Source organism: Pongo abelii, chromosome 9 (assembly GCF_028885655.2).
Source record: "Pongo abelii isolate AG06213 chromosome 9, NHGRI_mPonAbe1-v2.0_pri, whole genome shotgun sequence".
NCBI lineage: Eukaryota > Metazoa > Chordata > Mammalia > Primates > Hominidae > Pongo > Pongo abelii.
The window spans coordinates 120,547,962-120,564,579 of NC_071994.2; the positions used below are offsets into that span (position 1 = coordinate 120,547,962).

General features: G+C 46.3%; 1 protein-coding gene and 1 pseudogene across 27 annotated transcripts in view; one reads left to right on the plus strand and one right to left on the minus strand.

Annotated features, from left to right (window-relative positions):
- Positions 1–252: 252 nt before the first annotated feature.
- Positions 253–16,618, plus strand: part of CEP164 (centrosomal protein 164) — a 91,874-nt gene continuing 75,508 nt past the window's right edge. For 11 of the 27 annotated variants that reach the window (XR_010135560.1, XR_010135561.1, XR_008511411.1 and 8 more), the window contains exons 1-2: positions 6,655–7,010; positions 14,445–14,522. The gene's annotated coding sequence lies outside the window, so the exon portion shown is untranslated. Of the gene's footprint in view, positions 374–6,600; positions 7,011–13,469; positions 13,638–14,444; positions 14,523–16,291; positions 16,343–16,618 lie in introns of those variants that run through there. The other 16 variants (XR_010135562.1, XM_054525139.1, XM_054525146.1 and 13 more) reach the window with 7 other exon arrangements.
- On the minus strand, positions 15,044–15,475 carry LOC112135396 (proline-rich protein 13-like; annotated as a pseudogene).

Here is a 16,618-nt window from a genome sequence, read left to right on the forward strand (position 1 = left end):
GTGCTATAGGGAAAAATAAAGTAGAGAAAGGAGATGGGAGGGCGGTTTGCAGTTTCAAATAAAGTGGATTGAAAGTGTAGAGGGAACATTTTATATCTTTGTATCCTTAAATAATTGGTAGGATTATCAAGTGTTTTCCTTTCTTATCATGTGAGCAGTTTTCTGTATAGCCCAAATAAACAGTATAAAAAAGAGAATAAAAAGTTATTTTTTTCCCAGAATTAAAATGCTTGTTTATTTATTTGTATTTAGAGATGGGGTCTTGCTCTGTCACTCAGGCTGCAGTGCAGTGGCATGATCATGGCTCACTACAGCCTTGACCTCCTGTGCTCAAGTGACCCTTCCACATCAGCCTCTGTAGATGAGACTACAGGTACACACCATCAAGCCTGGTTAAATTTTTGGGTTTTTTTTTTTTTTTTAAGAGGTTGGGTCTCACTATATTGCCCAGGCTGGTCTTGAACTCCAGGCCTCAAAGGATCTTCCTGCCACGGCCTCTCAAAGTGTTGGGATTACAGATGTGAGCCATTGCTCTCGGCTGTTACTGTTTTTTGATTAACATTGTAATTGTACATGTTTATGGAGTACAATTTGATATTTTGATACACATGTATGTTGCATAATGATCAAATCAGGATATTTAGCATGACCACCACTTTATTTATGTATTTATTTATTTTTGAGGTGGAGTCTTGCTCTGTTACCCAGGTTGGAGTGCAGTGGCGTGATCTTGGCTCACTGCAACCTCCACCTCCCAGGTTCAAGGGATTCTCCGGCCTCAGCCTCCTGAGTAGCTGGGACTATAAGCTTGTACCACCACGCCTGGCTTTTTGTATTTTTAGTAGAGATGGGGTTTCACCATGTTAGCCAGGATGGTCTCGATCTCCTGACCTCATGATCTGCCTGCCTTGACCTCCCAAATGCTGGATTTATAGGCGTGAGCCACCGCGCCCGGCCCACTTTATGCATTTATAATTTCTTTGTGGTAAGGACATTCAAAAGTCTCTCTTCTAGCTATTTTGAAATATACCGTATCAGTGTTACTCCTAACCATTGTCACCCTACTGTGCAATAGGATACCGGAATTTATTCCTCCTTTTCCTTTTTCTTTTTTTTTTGAGACAGAGTTTTACTCTTGTTGCCCAAGCTGGAGTGCATGGCACGATCTTGGCTCACTGCAACCTCTGCCTCCTGGGTTCAAGTGATTCTCCTGCCTCAGCCTCCCAAGTAGCTGAGATTATAGGCATGTGTCACCACGCCTGGCATATTTTGTGTGTGTTTATATATATATATATATATATTTTTTTTTTTTTTTTTTTTTTTTTTTTTGAGATGGAGTCTTATTCTGTCACCCAGGCTGGAGTGCAGTGGCGTGATCTTGGCTCACTGCAACCTGCACCTCCCATGTTCAATCAATTCTCCTGCTTCAGCCTCCCAAGTAGCTGGGACTACAGGCTCATGCCACCATGCCCAGCTAATTATTTGTATTTTAGTAGAGACGGGGTTTCACTGTGTTGCCCAGGCTGGTCTCGAACTCCTGAGCTCAGGCAATCTGCCCACCTCAGCCTCCCAAAGTGCTAGGATTACAGGTGTGAGCCACTGCATCTGGCCTAACTTTGTATTTTTAGTAGAGACGGGGTTTCTCCATGTTTGTCAGGCTGGTCTTGTACTCCTGACCTCAAGTGATCCACTCACCTCTGCCTCCCAAAGTGCTGGGATTACAGGTATGAGCCACCGTGCCCGGCCTATTCCTCCTAATAGTAACTTTATACTCTTTGACCAACCTTTTCCCAACTTCTGCTCTCTTTTCCTCAGTCTAGTAACCACTGTTCTACTCTCTGTGAGATCAACTTTTTTTTTTTTAATTCCACATGACTGAGATCATGCGGTATTTGTCTTTCTGTGCCTAACTTATTTCACTTAACACCATGTCCTCCAGGTTCATTCATGTTGTTGCAAATGGTAGGATTTCATTTTTTTTTTATGGCTGAATGTTATATCATTGTGTATATATACCACATTTTCTTTTTCCATTCATCTGTTGTTGGACAGCTGGGTTCATTGCATATCTTGGGTAGTGTAAATAATGCTGCAATTAACATGGGGATGCTGAAATCATTTTAACATACTAATTTCATTTCCTTTGGATATATACTGAGTAGTGGGATTGCTGGATTGTGTGGTAGTTCTATTTTTAATTTTTTGAGGAACCACCATACAGTTTCCATGGTGATTGTACTAATTTACCGTCCCACCAACATTTTAAGTATTCCCTCTTCTCCATATCCTCACCAGCCTTTGTTTTCCTTTGTCTGTTTTATTGTAGCCATTTTAACTGGAATGAGATGGTATCTCATTGTGGTTTTGGTTTGCATTTCCCTCATGGTTAGTAATGTTGAACATTTTTTCATGTACCTGTTGGCCATTTGTATATCTTCTTTTGAGAAATGTCTTTTAAGGCAGTTTGCCCATTTTAAAAATCCGGTTATTTGGTTTTTTTCTCTTGTTTTGGCTGTTGAGTTGTAAGAAAAAGTTCTAATAGTGGTTTCTGACCTAGGAGTAGGGAAAAAATTTGTCATCAATTCTTTCCTATCTTTGAAATATGACCGCTAAATGTTCATCCTTACTGTAGAAGATAACCTATGAGTGAAGTCCTATCTCTCCTCTTCACTCATTGGGTATATTACTGGTATATCATTTAGTGTGTCAGGCTGGGCACAGTGGCTCATGCTTGTAATCCCAGCATTTTGGGAGGCCGAGGCAGGCAGATCACCTGAGGTCAGGAGTTCAAGACCAGCCTGGCCAACATGATGAAACCCCATTTCTACTAAAACTACAAAACGTAGCCAGGTGTGGTGGCGCATGCTTGTAGTCCCAGCTACTTGGGAGGCTGAGGCAGGAGAATCACTTGAACCCAGGAGGCAGAGATTGCAGTGAGCTGAGATTGCACCACTGCACTCCAGCCTGGGCAACAAACTCCCTCTGAAAAAAAAAAAAAAAAAAAAAAAGGCGGGGCACGGTGGCTCACACCTGTAATCCCAGCACTTTGGGAGGCCGAGATGGGCGGACCACGAGGTCAGGAGATGGAGACCATCCTGGCTAACATGGTGAAACCCCGTCTCTACTAAAAATACAAAAAATTAGCTGGGCGTGGTGGCGGGCACCTGTAGTCCCAGCTACTCAGGAGGCTGAGGCAGGAGAATGGTGTGAACCCGGGAGGCGGAGCTTGCAGCGAGCTGAGATTGTGCCACTGCACTCCAGCCTGGGAGACAGAGAGAGACTCTGTCTCAAAAAAAAAAAAAAAGAAAGAAAAAAAAAATTAGTGTGTCATTTTTGTTATTTCCCCCTCAAAGTCTTACTTTTTAAATTATGTTTGCCTTGGGGGCATTTTATAAATTGGCTTGCATTTCTGAGTACAAACCTATGGGGAAACCTGATAAAATGCAAATTGTTGATTTGTGTGAAGGTAATCCTGTTAATCCCATAGTATCTCTTATTTTATTAGCTCTTCCCATGAGACAGCAAGGAACCCATGCTAAGGCACAAGAGTTAAGCATTTGGATGGTAATTAAAATCAACAGGGCTGGGCGTGGTGGCTCATGCCTGTAATCCCAGCACTTTGGAAGGCTGAGGTGGGTGGATCGCCAGAGGTCAGGAGTTCAAGACCAGCCTGGCCAACATGGTGAAACCTTGTCTCTACTAAAAATACAAAAATTAGCCTGGCATGGTGGTGACAGAGTAAGACTGTATCTCAAAAAACAAACAAACAAACAAACAAAAAACCAGATTGATTGCAAAGATTGCAAATTCTTAGATATAGGGACCAAGTCTACAAATGGTTTTTTGAATCCCTGTTTTGTGCAGGTTTGTGGTAGATGAGCTGGTGAGCCCAGAGTTCCTTCCCAGTCTAGTCCCTTTGGCCCCTCCGTGAGACATTTATTTATTTATTTATTTATTTATTTATTTATTTATTTATTTATTTTTGAGACAGAGTCTCACTCTGTCGCCCAGGTTGGAGTGCGGTGGCGTGATCTTGGCTCACTGCAACCCCTGCCTCTCAGCTTCAAGCAATTCTCCTGCCTCAGCCTCCCAAGTAGCTGGGACTACAGGTGTGTGCCACCACGCCCAGTGAATTTTTGTGTTTGTAGTAGAGACAGGGTTTTGCCATGTTGGCCAGGCTGGTCTCCAGCTCCTCACCTCAGGTGATCCACCTGCCTCACCCTCCCAAAGTGCTGGGATTACAGGTGTGAGCCACCGCAGCCTGGCCTATTTTTTTCTTTTTTTGAGACAGAGCTTCGCTCTTGTCACCCAGGGTGGAGTGCAATGGCGAGATCTCAGCTCACTGCAACTTCCACCTCCTGGGTTCAAGCGATTCTCCTGCCTCGGCCTCCCGAGTAGCTGGGATTACAGGTGCCTGCCACCACAACCAGCTAACCTTTGTATTTTTAGTAGAGACGGGGTTTCACCATGTTAGCCAGGCTGGTCTCAAACTCCTGACCTCAGGCGATCTGCCTGCCTCGGCCTCCCAAAATGCTGGGATTACAGGTGTGAGCCACTGTGACCAGCCAAGACTTTTAAAGAAGATGGAGAGGAAGGGGGACAATGATTTGTCATTTACAGTAAGAATAAAGGAAGTATAGGCATAACTGCTGCAGAAAGATTTAAATTTAAACATGATGAGGTCAATCTAAATAACAGAGAGGGAAACTCCAAAAGAAAATGATATTTATTTAGAAGTAGCATTGCAATAGGTATACACATGCCATAGAGGCTGGGCAAGTAGGAATTTTTTTTTTTTTTTTTTTTGAGACTGAGTGTTGCTCTTGTTGCCCAGGCTGGAGTGCAATGTTGTGACCTTGGCTTACCACAAACTCCACCTCCTGGGTTCAAGTGATTCTCCTTTCTCAGCCTCCCAAGTAGCTGGGATTACAGGCATGCACCACCATGCCAGGCTAGTTTTGTATTTTTTAGTAGAGATGGGGTTTCTCCATGTTTGTCAGGTTGGTCTTGAACTCCTGACCTTAGGTGATCCACCTGCCTCGGCCTCCCAAAGTTCTGGGATTACAGGCATGAGCCACTGTGCCTGACTCAAGTAGGAGTTTTTTGTTTTTTTTTTAGATGGAGTCTTGCTCTGTTGCCCAGGCTGGACTGGAGTGCAGTGGCTTGATCTGGGCTCATTGCAACCTCCACCTCCCAGGTTTAAGCGATTCTCCTGCCTCAGCCTCCTGAGCAGCTGGGACTATAGGCGCGCGCCACCATGCCCAGCTAATTTTTGTATTTTTAGTAGAGATGGGGTTTCATCATATTGGCCAGGCTGGTCTCGAACTCCTGACCTTAGGTGATCCACCCACCTTGGCCTCCCAAAGTGCTGGGATTACAGGTGTGAGCCACTGTGCCTGGCAAAGTGCTAGGATTACAGATATGAGCCACCAGGCCCGGTCGATAGTTTTTGTTATCAGGTATTCATGCATAAGAACCCACTCTTCATGGTCTTCCCTGGCTCCATTTGTCAGGGTTTTAACACAAATGACTCTATTTTGATTTTGATAATTTTCACAAGGAATATGCTCTGTATATTCCAACAATCTGAGTTTCTCATCCTGGAATCAGCCTCTGAGTGACACTGGGACTATCCTGAGTCGGCTACATCTCTAGAACCTATCAGGAGCGGCTCTATGAGCTTGGCCTCATCATTTTCCTCTTCAACTAGCAGCATCTCTATTTGTCTGTTTTTCAGTTTTCCTATTGATATAATGGCCAGAACTGTCTTTGCCCCTCTTAACTTCTCTAGGAGGTTGGAGACATGTGAAAGGAAGATTTTTGCCCTCCGTGCAGGCAAAACTAAAACTCTTCGGAATTATATTAGTAGCAACCTTTCTGCCAGACAGGGTGTGTGGAGGAGCTACACATTGTGTCACTTTTTTTCTTCTTCAACAGACTCTTTGAAATAGTTATGACAGACATTACTATCCCCATCTTGCAGACATACAAACTGAACCCTGGGCTTTGGTGAAAAGATGGATAGTAGAAAATAGGTTTAACTCCTGGTCAGGTGCTCACTGGTTTAATAGGAGCACAGGAGAGCCAGTTTTTTGTGGGGAGAGATGGGGAGTGGAGGCGTCTCCATTACCTTACATTCACAATTGTTTTGTTGATTAAAGGAACAATGGGTTGATTACTGATGACCACTGTATTATTCACCTGATGTTAATCATACTCCTGACAAATGATCAATTAGATAATTCACATTAATATAAATACTCTGCATAGTCCTTCTCTGTCCTGGCAGAAATCCTCACGTCTAAAGTCGGGGTCCTCTTTTTTTTTTTTTTTTTTTTTTTAGTAGAGACGGGGTTTCACCATGTTGGTTAGGCTGGTCTCGAACTCCTGACCTCAGGTGATCCACCCGCCTCGGCTTCCCAAATTGCTGGGATTACAGGCGTGAGCCACCGCGCCCCGCCGATGAGGTTCTCTTTTAACCTCTTGCGGATTCCCATTATCTATCTTAAACTACGCTCCCATCGTGCAACGGAAAACGGACAGAGCTCCTGCGTGCACCGAAGGGACTTCGAGCCAATCCATTGTCAGAGCTCTCAGCCGGCGACCTATTGGCTCCGGCTGGAGGCGGGACTCTCGGTTGCTAGGCGGTACCTTTTCCGGAAGTGTTTGTTGCGCGCTGCAGGGCAACACCCCGGCGTCCCTGGAAGCGGGGGGAGCGGGTGGGTGTCGGGTGGCGTTGGGAGAGCTGCGCCTAGCCCAGAGCCGCGCCCGGAGCCTTCCGGGGTGGGGGATAGTTGAGGACCTCATCAAGGGAGGGGTTGGGCGGCGGGGAAGGGAGCGGGCGTGGTGGGGGACCGAGGCACGCTCTCGAGCCAACGAGCGTGATGCGCTCGAGTGTGGGCGGGGACTGAGGGAAGAAGTGAAAAACGGACTGCCAGGCGACAGTTCCTCCGTTTGAAATCTCGCCGGCTCCTGAGCGGGCCACCGGGCCCGGGCTGGGGGTCTGGCGGGTGAGTGAGCAGCGGGTCGGGACGCGGGAGAGGGGCACTGGGCACGGGGCGCTGGTTTGCTTGCTCTGTTCATCGTCGGCGAGTGAGGCCAGGCCTTCCGAAGCTTGCTGGGATACTTCTGTGGCAGGCTCCCCCCCGGGTCCAAATCCGGGGCTAGCCCAACCTTATGCCATCTTTTGGCCAGCTGGGAAAGTTGGAAAGCTTTTTTGTTTTTTTCCTTTTCTTGCATTGATTTAAAAATCTCCCTCTACTTCTGGCACCGCTCTCCTCACTTGGCTTCCGCGACTCCCTGTCCGTTCTCCTAACTCAGTCCTTTGCAGTAGAAAGCCTTCCCTTCTACTCGGCGCACTCCATCTCTTGCGTTAGCAGCTTTTCAGCGTTGACTCCCCAAACTACTCCAGCCAGACCTATTTCCTGAGCTCAGACCTGCTTACTGTCATCGTCAGCCTTCCCAGGTCCCTCCAATCTGTTTCTCCTCTTGTATTTCTTATCTCAGTGAAGGGCTTCACCATTCACTCAGCCAAGTCTGTCCCTGGAATTTATTCATCTAATACATACAGCAAACATTTGTCGGACATGTCCTGTCTTCTAGACAGTGTAGTAGGTGGGGCTGCCTATTGGACGAGGCATAGAAATGAACACATCTAGAAATGATAATCACAGTGTTCTGGCTTTAGTGCTCTGATTTCCCTCCTCTCTCCCGAAGTTCAATTCCTGTATTCTGCCTCTTAATTCCCCTGGAATCTGGCCCTTCCTTTCCATCCTCACAGACACTGACTTAGTTCGTAATTTCTTGCTTGTGCTTTCAGGATAACTTCCTAAGTGGTCTCTCTGCCTCAGTTCTTGTCCTCCTGTAATTAGTTCTTATGCAGCTGTCAGAATCATTTATTTATTTTAGAGGCAGGGTGTTGCTATGTTGCCCAGGCTGGAGTGCAGTTGGTATTCACTGGTGTGACCCTAGTACACTGCAGCCTCAAACTCTTGCCCTCAAGCCATCCTCCCACCTCAGTCTCCTGAGTAGATGGGATTACAGGCGTGCACCACCATTCTTGGCTAGAATCCTCTGTCTGACCTACAGATCTGATCATGCCAGTCTCCTTTGTGAAATCCTGTGATGGCCCCTCATCATTTACAGGATGGAGCCTCAGTTCTTCCCGGCCCTTTATAATATGCTCTTGCCTTTTATTCTAGAGCTGTCTCTTGCCACTCCTCCCACTGTCCCTTGCACTCTGGTCATGTCAGAATGGTTAAGAGTTCGGGCTTTGGAGTCAGACATGGATACTTACATATTCTGCTCTACCGTTTATTAGCTGTGAAAACCTTGGGCAAGTTTTTTTTTTTTTTTTTTTCGAAATGGAGTCTTGCTCTGTTGCCCAGGCTGGAGTGCAGTGGTGCGATCTTGGCTCACTGCAGCCTCCATCTCCTGGGTTCAAGCGATTCTCCTGCCTCAGCTTTCCGAGTAGCTGGGACTACAGGTGGGCATCACCACTCCTGGCTAATTTTTTGTATTTTGGTAGAGACGGGGTTTCACCATGTTGGCCAGGCTGGTCTGGATCTCCTGACCGCATTATCCGCCCACCTCCGCCTCCCAAAGTGCTGGGATTACAGGTGTGAGCCACTGTGCCTGGCGTTTTTTTTTTTTTTTTTTTTTTTTAACTTTGCTAAGCCTCAGTTTCCTTATTTGAAAAGTGAAGATAATTCTATTTTGCTGAGAGGATGAAGTGAGATGATGTATATAGAGCACTTAGTACAGTTCCTGGAACATAGGGAGTGTTCAGTGACTATAAGCTTTTGTTGTCATAATTAATTCTTTGCACCTACCTTATGCTTTTCTTCTTTTTTGCCTTTGTGCATGTTGTTCCTCTGCTGTGAATTCCCTTACTCCGCTTATCCTGGGGATCACCTGCTTATCCTTCAAGAACTATCTCAATGGTCCTCTGCTCTGTGAGGCTTTCCCTGATCTTCCTAAGATTATTTGCCCTCACCTTTGTGTTCTGTTATATATTATGTTACTTCCTTTAATGCACGTAACACATTTTGTAGTCATGTGTTTACGTGTTTGGTTTTCCAGGTAGGCTGAGCTCAAGTTCAGGGCCATGTGTAGTCAGGTTTGTAGCCCTAACACATCGCACAATGTCTGGCCCATGGTGGGTGTTCAGTAAGTGATTACTTGGTGCAGTGACTCACGCCTGTAATCCCAGCACTTTGGGAGGCCAAGGCGGGCGGATCACCTGAGGTCAGGAGTTCGAGACTTGGCCAACATGGTGAGACCCCATCTCTACTAAAAATACAGAAATTAACTGGGCGGGTTACAAATACAAAAATTACAGGCAGGTGCCTGTAATCCTAGCTACTCGTGAGGCTGAGGCAGGAGCATCACTTGAACCTGGGAGGCAGAGGCTGCAGTGAGCAGAGATCGCGCCATTGCACCCCAGCCTGGGTGACAAGAATGATACTCTGTCTCAAAAAAAAAGAAAAAAAAAAGTGATTACTTAATGTCTGAATGGCCTTAACTTATATTGCCTGGTGCTGGATATGTCCTTTGGAGCAAGGTAGAATAAACCCTTTTAAATATGTGAATAGCAATAATAATAATGTAATGTCTAACATTTATTGAGATCTTAGTATATTTTAAGCACTTTACATGTATTGAATCATATAAGCCTCACAACACATTGTGATGGATATTATTAGTACTCTCATTTTATAGATGAGAAAACTGAGGCTGCCTAGCTAGTAAGAGGCAGAGCTGGGATTCAAAGCCAAGAATGTTCCAAAGCCTTTGCTCATTACCACTGCATAATCAACTCTAACATCTTCCATCTTCTCCCCTTTACCTTCTCCAGTCATTCTTTTCTGTGGTCAACCTTTGTAATTGTTGGAACAGGGTGGAAGAAATAAATATACAGGGAACCCTCATTATGCCTATGAGTGTATATGCTCTGTTAGTGTGCAGATGTGCAAAACTCTAGCTGTGCTGACAAAGTACAGGGCAAGGTAGCCACGATATTGAAGGACTGGGAAACAATGATATGTATTGAATGGAGGAGAATGGGGAATACTTAGCCTACCTTAGCTAGAGAATCCTAGGGTGTCCCCCGATGAGCAGAAGGCAGACTTGAGATACCAGGAACATTTTTTAGAACCTGATTATTGGCTTACTATTAGACCTTCTAATAGTTAAGAATTATCTAACTATGGAATTGAAAATAGAATCTGTAATACTAGCTAAATTTGTGTAACTTTTTCTGTATACAGGGACTGTGCTAGGCACTTTATTTTATAAGTGTTGTTTCATTTTACTTTCAGGCTTTTTGATTTTTATTAAGATTGTTTGAATTATACACATGCAGTTATTGAGGCTGAGAGAGGTGAAGCACCTTGCCTAAGGTCATACAGCTGCTAAGTGAGAGAGCTGGAATTTGAATCCAGGTCTTCTGTCTCCAAAGCTGGTGCTTTGACCACTATGCTGTCTGTCACTGGAAGCACAGAGAGGAAAATTTTAGCATGGGAAGGAAGGTGGACCAAAACTACTGAGGGTCTTCCTAGCTCCTGAGATTCCTTGTGTGTTTTTTTTTTGTTTTGTTTTGTTTTTTCAGATAGGGTGTCACTCTGTTGCCCAGGCTGGAGTATGGTGGTACAATCATAGCTCACTGCAGCCTCGAACTCCTGGTCTCAAGTGATCCTCCCACCTCTGCCTCCCCACTTTAGACTCTTTATGTAACTCTGTCTTCTTTTCCATCTGATCACATAGCTCCTGCCTCAGCCTTCTGAGTAGCTGGGACCACAGGTGCACGCCACCATGCCTGGCTAATATATATATATCTTTTTTTTTGTGGAGACAGGGTCTCACTATATTGCTCAGGCTGGTCTTGAACTTCTAGGCTCAAGTGATCCTAGGCCTTGGTCCCCCACAGTATTGGGATTACAGGTGTGAGCCACCACACCCGGCCTATTCCTTGGTTTTATATTAGCAGTTACAGCAGTAACTGAGCTCCAACAGCTTACATAGGCTTATTTTAGGCTTTGTTGGAAAATTCCAGAGGAGGAGACATTGCCCTCAGAAGTTTGTGGTTTAACAGGAGAGGTAAGACACATTTTCATGAAAAAAGTAATATTGGCCAGGCACGGTGGCTCACTCCTGTAACCCCAGCACTTTGGGAGGCCGAGGCGGGCGGATCACCTGAGGACAGGAGGTCGAGACCAGCCTGACCAACATGGAGAAACCGCGTCTCTACTAAAAAAATACAGAATTAGCCAGGCGTGGTGGCACATGCCTGTAATCCCAGCTACTCGGGAGGCTGAGGCAGGAGAATCGCTTGAACCCGGGAGGCGGAGGTTGCAGTGAGCTGAGATCGCACCATTGCACTCCAGCCTGGGCAACAAGAGCGAAACTCCTCCGTCTCAAAAAGAAAGAAAGAAAAAAATAATAATATTGAGAGAAATCTGTCTGGGAACACATGAAAATTATGAGCTCAGTGCTAAGGTGGTTCTGGGTTGACAGGAGAGGATGCAATTGGCCGGGAAGGCTTCCTGGAGGAAATGTGTGAGCCATTCCTTTTTTGCCTGATTCTGAGATTGGTAGGAGATGCATGAGTGCAGTTGGATGACCCCTCCCAACTCTGCGGCTCACAGAAGGTCTCAGGCTAGGCAGCAAGTAGATCTCACTGGATTTCGTCTCATCTATTGGTAACTGCTACATCGTGAACAATGTTGAGGGTTCTGAGGCCATGTCTAGGGTGCCATGATTGACTAGTGATGTCCTTCACAGTTTTAGGCCTGGAGGAAAATAGTAGGACATGTCCTATTTATTTGCCATGGCAGATCTAAGGGCTGCATTCTTATTTATTTATTTATTTTAGAGACACTTGCTCTGTCACCCAGGCTGGAGTGCAGTGGTGTTATCATAGCTCACTGTAGCCTTGAACTCCTGGGCTCAAGGGATCCTCCCACCTGAGCCCCCCAAGTAGCTGGGATTACAGGTGTGTGTCACCATGCATGGCTGATATTTTTAATTTTTTGTAGAGACAGGATCTCACTGTGTTGACCCAGCTAGTCTCAAACTCCTGGCTTCAAGTGATCCTCCTGCCTTAGCCTCCCAAAGCCCTGTTATTACAGGTGTGAGCCACAGTGCTTGGCCCAAGGGCTGCATTCTTAGACTTCTCATCCTCTGTTACCACTCCAACTCAGGTTACCATTGCCTCTTACCTTGCCTAGCTCATGGTTTTCTACCTTATATCTCTGCATCAGCCCTGATTTTCTTTCCAATCTGGCCTCTACTTTAGGGTGTACTCCTAGTAGCTTCTGGAGTAATTTTTCAAAATGTGTATCTGGAAAAACCATTTCCTGGCTTCCATTTCTCTCTCTTTTTTGAGACAGGGTCTTGCTCTGTCACTGAGGCTGGAGTGCAGTGGCACAATCAAGGCTCACTGCAGCCTTGACCACCTGGGCTCGAGTGATCCTCCCACCTCAGTCTCCCCTGTAACTGGGACTACAGGTATACACCACCACACCTGGCTAATTTTTAAATTTTTTTGTGCAGGGTAAGACAGGGTCGTCTTATGTTGCTCACAGTGGTCTAGAACTCCTGGGCTCAAGCGATCCTCCTGCTTTGGCCTCCCAAAGTGCTGAGACTACAGGCGTGAGCCACTGTGCCCAGCCCTAGTTCTCTTACGATGAAGGGCAAGTCTGCATGGCCTGGCTCCCACTGGCCTCCCCAGCATCCTCTCCAACTGTGCTGCTTCTTGCCTTGTGTTGCCCTCTGCTGAAGGACTTTTGCATGCATCTGTTAGAACACGCTTTCCTTTTTTTCTTTGTCTAGTGAATACCTACTCATCCTTCAGTTCTCAGTGTAGGCATCATCTAAATCAGGCTTATTTCCTTCAGAGCACTTCCCTCGGTTCTAATTATACATTTCTCTGTGACTGATTGGTTTGTCTCCCTCCCTTCCCAAACTAGCTCAAGAGTAGCAGCAGCTGAATCTGTTTTTAATCACGATTGCATCTCTAGCGCCTAGAAATAAATGCACGTGGTAGGTGCCCAATAAATATTCCTCGAATGAGTAGATGATCTTTAGTAGCCATCCTGCTACTACATACAGACAAATAGATACGACTTCTCTTCCCATGTTCCTTTTTTCTTTAACTCATTGCCCTTTTGGACCTGTCCTTGCCCACATCTTTTCTAGAGCCAGATAAGGTAAGGAAAGAAGGTAGAATACAACCCACCCATATTTTAATTTTTTTCTGGCAGAACATTTATTTGAATTTGGATGATCCATGAATTCATATTTTCCAGAGTTTTCCTGATCTTTAAGTAGTTAAATATATCACCAGGCGCGGTGGCTCATGCCTGTAATTGCAGCACTTTGGGAGGCCAGGGCCGGTGGATCACCTGAGGTCAGGAGTTTGAGACCAGCCTGGCCAATGTAGTGAAATCTGATCTCTACTAAAAATCCAGAGATTAGCCAGGCATGGTGGTGGGTGCCTGTAATCCCAGCTACTCGGGCGGCTGAGGCAGGAGACTAGCTTGAACCTGGGAGACAGAGGTTGCAATGAACCAAGATCGCGCCACTGCACTCCAGCCTGGGTGACAGACTGAGACTTCGTTTCAAAAAAAAAAAAAAAGGTAAATATAGATCATTATGTATATAGCGAATTAGTCTTGTTGCCATGTGGACAGAGACTACCTGTCCTGTGCTTTCTGGAGGTGGGATGCATCCAGGGGATAACATTTCTCAAATGCAGAATTTCTCAAATTCTCTGAGGTAGTTAAGATAGTACGTCGTATAGGGCACATGCTTGAGAAGTGCTTATTCACCCTAATGTTCAGGCCACCATTGGGCCCTCCCTGCCCGTGGATCCTTTCCTTTTCTCTACTCCTCTCCCTAAGAGGATTAAAGATTCAGGTGACTCTCTAAGCCACCAGGCAGTGGGCCCCATCTGCCACCCTGGTTCCTGGTTCTTTTCTGCTCAGCTTTTTAGTCAGCAGTGGTCAGGCCTACGTCGCCTCTGACTGTGTGTGTAGCACAGTGGGGCATCATGTCTGCAGGACATTACGGGTTCTTCTGAGGGTTGGGAGCACATTCCCACTTCAGCTTATGTACTGTTGAAAGAAGCCCTTTTCCTTTGGTGTTTTCTTCCTGCTTGGAGGTAGCATGGTGGGAATGAGGGGCAGAAGCTGGCTCCCTTCGGGTTTAGTGTACTGACAAAGGGAACCATGTCTTGTGAGTCCTAAGGCAGGACTCCTCTGTTGCCTACCTCTTAGCTGTCATGGTACAGAGAGCGGGGCCACAGTAAACAGTCCCTGATGGATCCTTTGTTGCTTGTCAGGGGTCTCTAGGAACCTTGGAATAGGTTCAGAGTCTCCAGATCCAGCCATTTCCTTTCTAAGCCAGAACCTGACTTTTTTTTTTTTTTTTTTTTTTTTAACCAGGAGAAATAACTTTATTTGGACTGAGAGCTGGAGAACGAAAATAGGACCTGAGACAGTATATTGGGCTAAGGAGGAGAGGTGAGGTTCCAAAACAGCAGTCAAAGCTCATCGACCAAACGGACTCTACTTCCCAGCAAACTTGCAGTTAGTGCAACCAACAAAAGGCCTGCTGGGGAATGTATTTGCCACTAAATTCCCCAAGTATGCCAACATTACAAAAAAGATAGAGGTTTTTAATCATAATTAAATTTCCACAAACCTCCCCAATCACAAGTATTATAAGCAGAAGTAAAAAAAAATCACATTTTACAGATCTCAAACTTGTCTTCAACATTTAGTTCATCATCTTCAAAAAAATAGCTCCCCTGCTAAACTCATTAGCTATATGATCTATCCAAGCAGCAAGAAGATGGCCAGGCCATGGCAATCCTCTTCCCATTTTCCCTAGCCACTCAGGACTCCACAGCAGGGTGAGGCTCAGGTTGGGGGGCGGGTGGGGGGGAGCACAAGGGCTACTTTCCCCCAGTACAACATGGCATCTGAAGCTTGATGGGAGAGCAGAACTGGTGAGACTTGAGGGAAGGGTCAAGGGCCTGTATTCAGTCAGAATCGCTGCTAGAAGAGGAGGAGAAAGAGGAGGAGGAATGCTTTCCGTGCTTGTGGTGCTTGTGCATCTTTTTATGAGCTTTCTTCATTTTCTTCTGCATCTTCTTGTCCACTATCACTGCTGGTCCGACCATGCCAGGAGACAAGGGATTCACAGGAGGGATTCCAGGGGCAGGTGGTGGGTATGGAGGAAGGTGGGGACCTGAGGATTGGCATCCTGGATACCTTGGCTGTGGTACAGGATGAGGGGCCCCACCTGGGGGGAAAGCTGGATTGCCCTGGGGAACTCCTAGGGGAGGAGGACAGGAGCCTGGGGGAAAGGGTGGATTGATAGGTGGTGGGTGGGCAGGATTGGAACCTCCAGGGCACCCAATGTTGGGGGGATATGGATTTGGCCCTGGCCGTCTGGCACTGGGATTCTACATGTATAGGTGTGTCCTCCAGCCTTTCCACAGCAGCCTGGGCTTGATGCGTTCTCCCAGATCCTGACCTTTTTAATGGCCGGGCCTTTCTGCTTGAAGAGGGCCGTTTCATCCTTGCTGCTCCAGGAGGAACAGTGGTAGCTTCTGAGGAAGTGGGGACTGGAGAGGTCAGGACTTGTGGCTCTAGACTCCTGTTGGTCACATCTGGTGTGGCCAACTGCTTTGCAGGTTGGGGAGGTGCTCTGAGCAGGGCTGTGTGTGGCAGCAGTTTCCCAGGCAACCTGCTTCATCAGGCTGCAGCATGGGAGCTGCCATGGGGAGAGTTGGTGGGTACTGGGGTCTTGAGGTAGGGGTGGGAAGAGAGGAGCAATTCTAGAAGTGCACCAGCTTCTCAGTTGAAGAATTTGGCACCGCCCCATCCCTGGAGCTAGAAACCTTGGATTCAAGCTGGACTTCTGTCTTTGCTTGGGCTGCCATAACACAATACCATAGACTGGGGGGCTCCAACAACAGAAATCTCTTTTCTCATAGTTCTGGAAGCTAGAAGGCCCACATCAAGGTCTGTTCCTGGTTCCTGCCTTGCAGACAGCTGCCTTCTTGCTGTGTCCTCAGATGGTAGAGAGAGAGAGCTCTAAGCCACTAGGCAGTGGGCCCCATCTGCCGCCCTGGTTCCTGGTCCTTTCTCTCTTCCTCTGCTTTTAATCCTATCAGGCCATTTAACCTTAATGACCTCATTTAACTTTAATTACCTCCTAAAGAACCAGTCACATTGTGGATTAGAGCTTCAATATGTGTATTTTTCTTACTTTGAGAGGCTGAGGTGGGAGCATCGCTTGCACCCAGGAGTTCAAGACCAGCCTGGGCAACATGGTGAGACACCATCTCTGTAAAAAAAAAAATAAAATAAAAATAAATAAAAAAAGTAAAATATATACATATGTGAATTTTGGAGGGAGGTAGCTCCTTTCCACTTTTCCCCCATATCCTGGTCCTATTAAGCTTAACATCACTGGGTCCGTTCTGACTGTCTCTTCTTCATTCCCCTGCTTCTGCCCTAGTTAAAGCCCTTACCATCTTGCCCCTGGGCAGCAGCCTCTTCAAGTGGTTTTCCTGACCCCAGTCTCTCATTTCTCCAATCCAGCCATG